Source organism: Bombina bombina, unplaced genomic scaffold (assembly GCF_027579735.1).
Source record: "Bombina bombina isolate aBomBom1 unplaced genomic scaffold, aBomBom1.pri scaffold_470, whole genome shotgun sequence".
In the NCBI taxonomy this organism is placed as follows: domain Eukaryota; kingdom Metazoa; phylum Chordata; class Amphibia; order Anura; family Bombinatoridae; genus Bombina; species Bombina bombina.
Genome location: NW_026510801.1, coordinates 20,649 through 29,189, shown reverse-complemented (window position 1 = coordinate 29,189; position 8,541 = coordinate 20,649). Strand labels below are relative to the sequence as shown.

At 36.1% G+C, this 8,541-nt stretch overlaps 1 long non-coding RNA gene across 1 annotated transcript; it reads left to right on the top strand.

Annotated features, from left to right (window-relative positions):
• The first annotated feature begins 2,260 nt into the window (after positions 1–2,260).
• LOC128643465 (uncharacterized) lies at positions 2,261–4,708 on the top strand. Its single transcript, XR_008399822.1, has 2 exons — positions 2,261–2,470; positions 4,364–4,708. It is a non-coding gene; the product is annotated as an uncharacterized LOC128643465 (long non-coding RNA).
• The last annotated feature ends 3,833 nt before the right edge of the window (positions 4,709–8,541 follow it).

The following is an 8,541-nucleotide window of genomic DNA, read 5'->3' as shown; positions in this document are numbered from 1 at the left end:
ATTATGTCCTAATCCTAAGAATTCTAAGGAGAAATCGTTGCATTCTTTGGATGTTGTTAGAGCTTTGAAATATTATGTTGAAGCTACTAAGTCTTTCCGAAAGACTTCTAGTCTATTTGTTATCTTTTCCGGTTCTAGAAAAGGCCAGAAAGCTTCTGCCATTTCTTTTGCATCTTGGTTGAAATCTTTAATTCATCATGCTTATGTCGAGTCGGGTAAAACTCCACCTCAAAGGATTACAGCTCATTCTACTAGGTCAGTTTCTACTTCCTGGGCGTTTAGGAATGAAGCTTCGGTTAATCAGATTTGCAAAGCAGCAACTTGGTCTTCTTTGCATACTTTTACTAAATTCTACCATTTTGATGTGTTTTCTTCTTCTGAAGCAGTTTTTGGTAGAAAAGTACTTCAGGCAGCGGTTTCAGTTTGAATCTTCTTCTCTTTTTTTCAATAAACTTTATTTTGGGTGTGGATTATTTTCAGCAGGAATTGGCTGTCTTTATTTTATCCCTCCCTCTCTAGTGACTCTTGCGTGGAAAGATCCACATCTTGGGTAGTCATTATCCCATACGTCACTAGCTCATGGACTCTTGCTAATTACATGAAAGAAAACATAATTTATGTAAGAACTTACCTGATAAATTCATTTCTTTCATATTAGCAAGAGTCCATGAGGCCCGCCCTTTTTGTGGTGGTTATGATTTTTTGTATAAAGCACAATTATTCCAATTCCTTATTTTTTTATGCTTTCGCACTTTTTTCTTATCACCCCACTTCTTGGCTATTCGTTAAACTGATTTGTGGGTGTGGTGAGGGGTGTATTTATAGGCATTTTAAGGTTTGGGAAACTTTGCCCCTCCTGGTAGGAATGTATATCCCATACGTCACTAGCTCATGGACTCTTGCTAATATGAAAGAAATGAATTTATCAGGTAAGTTCTTACATAAATTATGTTTTTCTGTAAAAAAGTGCTGGTTCTGAAAGGACCCTAATGTTTTGCAGTAAAATGTTGTTGAATCCAGAAGTGTCTGGATGTGTTTGTGTGGAAAACAATTACATTTGTGTGTATTTTTCTAAATTAGGCATAGATCCGGCTTTTACCCACACCCAGTTATTCATCACACTCAGAAGTTTCATTTTGAGTGGCTTTCTTTGAATATTTATTCTTTATTTTCTACATTGACATGAAAGTTAAAAATACCGCCCGTGTTGATAAAATACCGGCTGAGTGGCAATCCTAATTGGACTATGGACCCTGCAATGCTGTGTTTAACCCCTGGTTGTTAGATCATGTAATTTTAGCATTAACAACCCTCTTAAATACTAGAGGTCCAGAGCAGATATGCAGCAGCCACCATGTTTTGTTGCTGTGTAATTTGTAATTTTATATTCCATTACTTATTTATATTTTTTCATTTACTCTTCTCATTCCATTTAAAATAGTTATAATTCACATAATCTCACTTTCAGAATCTGCAACTGTACTTTGAAATTATATCTACATTTTCTCAAATGTTTGTCTTCGTGCCACATTTAATTGTCCCCCATTAAAATATATGGGCATTCTATTTTGTAATTCACTCTTGCCATTCCATAGAAAAAAATATAATCCCTTATAATCTGTCTCAGAACCTGCTACTATACGTGGCTGATATATTTGGTGAATATCCAATTATTATTTTTATGATTTTTTTTTTTAATATTTTATCCCACTAAAGGCTATGGACCTTCCATTTTGTCATCCACGCTTATCATGCCTTTTAGTATGTCCCCCAATATTGCATTGCTGTTCTGGAGTTCTATGTAATAAGCAATAGTGCTATAATAACATTGCTCTAACGCAGAACATTGCTTTTTGCACTATTTATTTATGTATGTATATAAGCTGTATTGTAGTGAAATCAAGTCAGCCCTGTTTTTAAGATAAGTTGTTTCTATACACCAGCAGGCGGCCACCAAAAAGACTCAATTTGTGATCCTAAACCTAAAAAATAAATATATAATTAGTTGTTTGATGATGTCATCATAGAGTGCCGCGGTCGTATCAAAGAAGGTGATGATATCCGTTTGCGTCAAAGTAGTCTATCTGCAGAGTGGAGCTCCACTCTTGACAGGAAACATGTGACCTCCACTGCAATTTTTTTTTTTTTCAATAAAACTTTAATGTATCAAACAACCAATATGCACAATCATTCAGAAAACTTTTTTTTTTTTTTTTTTTTTTAAATAAACTTTATGCACAATCATTCAGAAAATGTTCTATTATTGTGTTCTATTAGGCAAAGTATAAGCAAATGTAATGATTATTCTAAGTTATAAATAGATCATCTCAGGAAATGACAGGAGTAATTCTTTAGTTTTCATGTATTATCTACTGTTTTAAATTAACAATACTGAACTATTTAAAGCTCCACTCTACACAACAAAAATGTGACATCCACAAACTCCACGGGGAAGTTAAACAAGAAGAAGGTTTGCTGCTTTCTTTTTACCGTATTTAACCCCTTAGTGACCTGACTGTTGTACCAATTTTTTAGCGTTAGCGACCAAGGCTGTTTTTACATTGCTGCGGTGTTTGTGTTTATCTGTGATTTCCCTCTTAATTTTTTTTTAACCATATTTAACCCCTTAGTGACCTGACTGTTGTACCAATTTTTTAGCGTTAGCGACCAAGGCTGTTTTTACATTGCTGCAGTGTTTGTGTTTATCTGTAATTTCCCTCTTAATTTTTTTTTTTTACCGTATTTAACCCCTTAGTGACCTGACTGTTGTACCAATTTTTTAGCGTTAGCGACCAAGGCTGTTTTTACATTGCAGCGGTGTTTGCGTTTAGCTGTAATTTCCCTCTTACTCCTTTACTTTACCCACACACATTATATACCGTTTTTCTTGCCATAAGATTGACTTTCTACAGATACCATTATTTTCATCATATCATATAATTTTTACTAAATATTTTTATAAATTATGATTAAAAATATTAAAAACCACACTTTTTTTTTTTAACTTTTACCCCCAAAATCTGTTACGCATCTACAACCCCCGAGAACTATTTAATTTTTTTTCATCTGTTACAGCTGCGGTCCTTATGGAGATAAAGGGATAGTAAATTCAAAATTTAACTTGCATGATTCAGATAGAACATGTCATTTTAAGACACTTATAAATTCACATCTATTTTTAAATGTGCTTTGATCTCTTGTTATCCCTTGCTGAAAGAGAATACGCACATATTCAACACTAGTGGGAGCTAGCTGCTGATTTTTGCCTGCACACATTTGTCTTTTGCGATTGGATGACTATGGCTCCGTTCGGGCAGCGCTCCAAGCGAACTGGGACTCGCTTGTAGCGTTTTCCTCACATTTGCAAGTGAGATGCCTGGCGGTTTTTAAGTGCTCTGATGACGTAAGTCCCAGCGCTTCCATCGTGCTGGAAAAGCTGTCACTTTTTAGAGCAAGACCAGAGGCTTGGCAATATGGCAGCCTCCACACACGTTTTGCTGTGGAGGCTGCCATGTTTTTATAAGCAGCAGAGGAGGGACAGGTGAGGCGGATAAGTCTGACAGCAGCATTTAGTACAGGGCAAATTAGAGATAGGTTAAGTAACCTATCTCCAATTTGCCCTGTACTAAATGCTGCTGTCATGCTTATCCGGTGTTATGCTGAGAATTGTTTCCCCAGTGTCTCTGGTTTCTCCTGCCTCTCGGCAAACATCGGAACTCTGACCCACCTCCATTCAGCTGCTCTCAGCTCAGCACCCGTACTATTATTAGCTTAATGTGGCAGGATAAGCTACAGGGGCTGAGCTGAGAACAGCTGAATGAAGGTGGGTCAGAGTTCCAATGTTTGCCGAGAGGCAGGGGAAACCATTCTCGAACAACAGTGTTGTGTAAACAGCTTAAATAAAAATAATCCTCCACTAATAAAGAGAGACACAATTTAAACATTTTTACAGTCAGCTACAAGTGAGCTTATTTTAAAACGTTCGCATGCGCAAAGTCCATTATTATGCAGCAGATCCCTTTACGCATGCGATCGTTTTTTCTAAGCTCCCTTGCTTGTGACGTCACCTAGCGTCACGTCATCGCTGGAAGTGAAGCGCCTCCACTAGCTCCTGAGCGCTGCCCGAACGCGGCCTATATGTGTTCATCTTGCTGCCAGTAGTGCAATGTTGTTCCTTCAGCAAAGGATAACAAGAGAACGAAGCAGATTTTATAATGGAAGTAAATTGGAAACTGCATGTTCTTTCTGATTTATAAAAGTTTGTTTTTGACTTGAGTGTCCCTTAAATTATTTTTTATTTATTATGAAAATAACAGTTTTGATTCTGACTATGACTAAGTTTCCTCCCATGTGCTTGACACAGGAGCCAGCAATCATTAAAGATCTACACATTGCTATACAATGGGTTGTCAAGAATGAGGCACTGTTCTGTGGGCGCATAACCATGCCAAGTTATGTGTCAATGAATGAAGATGACCGCCAGAAGGCCATAGATAACGTGATGCAAAGAGAAGAACCAGAAGCAAGGGAGCCATTCCTTTTTGTATTTCAGCACAAAGAAGATATGGAGTTGTTTTTGCAGGCATGTCTTGACCAACAGGGCCTCCAAGTTAATGCCATGTTCAACAAATGACTGATGGACAAGGGGTGGTGGTGTGTTTCTGTTTAAATTATCGATAATAATAAAAAAATAAGATAATTAACACCATTTCTGAGTCAGTGCTTTAATAACACACTACCACAAGTATGAAGGTACAAGATAATTATAGTTAACAGTATATATATATATATATATATATATATATATATATATAGCAGTAGCCTATTGTTGCTTCTGCTTTCATAGTATAAGGTTAGGGTTATAAGTTCAAATGGTTTCTGACCTTGATTGAACACGATTCTCCAGAGCTCCGGGGAACAGCAAGAAAGCACACAAGCACAGAGTGTTTCTCACTAGTTCCGTTTACTGTAAGTATACACAGCAGTTATATAGCAGTCTCGCATCATGAGGCTACAGGAAATGCAGTTAGAGGAGTAACATAAAATGTCCATATATGTCTATCTAAGAAACATGTTAAAGGAAGTTGTGGGTGTTGTTTGCTGTATTACAGACAATCATATGAGTTTCAAAATGCCCTCATGTGTCGGTTACAAGTCACCCACTAACATAATATACCCATCAACACACAGAGAGACAACCACATAAAACACACAAAGACATAGAGACACGCACACACCCTCACTGAGACATCCAGAGAAAACAGAGAGACATACACTCTCAGAGAGACACCCACAGAAACTGCACATACATACACACACCCTCACAGAGACAACCAAAGAAAACACACAGACATACTCACACACCCTCAGAGAGACATCCACAGAAAACGCAGACACACATACATACACACACACACCCTCAAAGAGACATCCACATAAAAAAAAGTCAAACACATCCACCCTCACAGAGGCATCAAGAGGAAATACACAAAGACATACATACACACACCCTCACAGGGACACAAATAGAAAAAGCACAAAGACATACGCACACACCCTCACAGACATACACAGAAAATGCACAAAGACATATACACCCACTCTCACAGAGAGACCAACAAAAACAACAACAACAAAACAGTGTGTGACATGCATGATAAACAAATTGCAGAAATTAAGAGATCACTTTTTAAACAATCAGATTTGCAAATGTGCAAACAAAAATTAAACTCTATGAATTCAAAATTGTAGATTAATGTTATCGGTAGATGGCTAGATGAAGAAAAGTACTTTTAAAAGGTTGACATATGTTTGTGTTTTGTCCCCCAAACAAGAGCAACACTTCAATTATGGTGTAAACATGTTCCCATCTGTCAGCTGTACTTATGGATTTTGAAAATACTGTACTCTATATGGTCTTGGTGGAACCATAAGCCGTGGCACTAGGTCTCATACCATTAGATATGGTTAAATGCATCATTTAGGCTCGTTTGTATGTATTTCAAAATTAAGTCAGCTGTAGTGTAAACTGAACAGTGTTAAGTTAACCTGTATCATTTGAAACACTGAGAAATCTTAGTTTGAAAGTATAACTTTTTATGCATATGTAAAAATCATAGATAAAATGCCTCCTTGCATCTGTAAAGTCCTTGCATAAAGGGGCAGTAAACTGAAATGTAGTTAAAATGTATATATTACTAAAAAAAAAATATCTTTCAAAAGGGCAACTACCATTTGTGTATTAAGGAGGAAACCTTTATGCATGGCTTTAAATATAGAATTTCGACAGCATTGTCAAATAATCATAAATACACTGCTGCAGATTGCTAAAAAAATAATGTTTTTTATGGACCCCTGTCCCCACCATACTACTACCACACTGAAGTTACAATCCAAAATTCCACAAAGAAATAAAAAAAAAAAATTACTATGTAAGTCCTACCTCCTCTGCAAATGAAAGTGCTCTGCCATCTGACTCAGACACACACTGTACAAACTTAAAGGGCTACTGGACCCACATTTTTTCTTTCATGATTCAGATAGAGCATGCAATTTTAAGCAGCTTTATAATTTATTCCTATTATTATTTTTTATTCGTTCTCTTGCTATCTTTATTTGAAAAGTTAGGAATGAAAGCTTTGGAGCATGACTATTTTTTGTTCAGTACCCTGGATAGAGCTTGCTAATAGGTGCCTGCATTTAGCCATCCAATAAGCAAGCGTAACCCAGGTTCTCAAACTAACATGGGCCGGCTCAAACGCTTTTATTTCTTCTTTTTCAGATAAATATAGGAAGAGAACGAATAAAATTTGATAATAGAAGTAAATTAAAAAGCTGCTTAAAATTGCATGCTCTATCTCATTCTAGAATGAAAAAAATTGTGTTTAGTATCCTTTTAAGTGCCAAGTCTGTCTCACTATGCATAGTGATTTAGTGCACACTCAAAAATCCTCTCAAATGCTAATGCTTTACTCATTTTAATAAAATTGACCACACTCAGTAGCACTCTGCTGTAGTACCCTCTGGTGGCTGCCAAAATTGTTTAAAGAAAATAATAGTTGTTCTTGCCTCATGGGGCACCCTGGCCCATTTGGCCCCTGACAGGAGTCACCCCTGTAACCCCCTGATGGCAGCCAGCTGTGATTTATGGAGATGATGTATTTATAACTTACAATAATCATTACTTTTGCCCTAACAGAACATATGTTAATGTAAAGAATGTGCTTATTTAACCCTATTAATAACAATCAGCATAAACCACTGTGAATGAACATTAAGAACAGGAAAGCAAAATATTTAGTTTTCTGAATTATTGTGTCTATTGATTGTTACGTTAAAGTCCATTTAAAAAAAAAAAATATTGAGTGGAGGTCAAATGTTTCCTATCTTGAGTGGAGCTCCAGTTTGGCACAAGTTTGTTTGCCATATAAAGCGTTGGTTCAGGCTTAGAACATATATCCACACAGAAATGAGTGTCGCAAATAATTTTAAACCTTTTTAAATACAAGTTACTTTTAAAAAAGGCTAAAATATATTCAGTGGCAAGGTTGGCACAAGTTTGTTTGCCATATAAAGCATTGGGTCAGGCTTAGAACTTAAAAATATGAAGTGGTTCATGCCCTGTATATATGCACACAGAAATGAGTGACTCATCGGATTTCAACCCTTTTTAAATACCAGTTACTTAATCAGAAAAGGTAAAATATATGAAGTGGCCAGGTTGGCGCAAAAAAATTGCTATAATAAGCAATGGGCACGGCTGAAAATATGTATATTCTATGAAGATGTTCATGCCGAGTATATATCATCACAGAAATAAGTGACCATAAGGATTTTAACACTTAAAATACCAGTTACTTATTCAGAAAAGGTAAAATATATGAAGTGGCAAGGTTGGCACCAGATTGTTTGATATAAAAAGCATTGTGACAGGCTGAAAAGATGTATATCCTATAGAGAGGCCTATGCCATGTATATAAGCACACATTAATGAGCGTCCCAAAGGATTTTAAAAGTTTTTAAATACCAATTACTTATTTAGAAAAGGTAAAATATATGAAATGGCAAGGTTGCCTGCAATTTTTTGGCTATAAAAAGCGTTGGGCCAGGTTGATAACATGTCTATTCTATAATGGGGTTCATGCCCTCTATATATCCACACATAAATTAGTGGCCCAAATGCTTTTAACCCTTTTTAATACCTTTAATTTATAAGATAAGATAAAATGTATGAAGTGGCAAAGTTGGCACCAGATTGTTTGCCTTAAAAAGCATTGGGCCATGCTGAAAATATTTGTCTATTCTATGATGAAGTTCATGCCGTGTATTTATCATCACAGAAATGAGTGACCCAAAAGGATTTTAACCCTTTTAAAATAACAGTTTATTATTCATAAAAGGTAAAATATATGAAGTAGCAAGGTTGTCACCAATTTGTTTTTCATAAAGAGCGTTGGGCAAGGCTGATAACATATCTGTCCTATGATGGGGTTCATGCCGTGTATATATCCACAAATAAATAAGTGGCTCAAAGGATTTTAA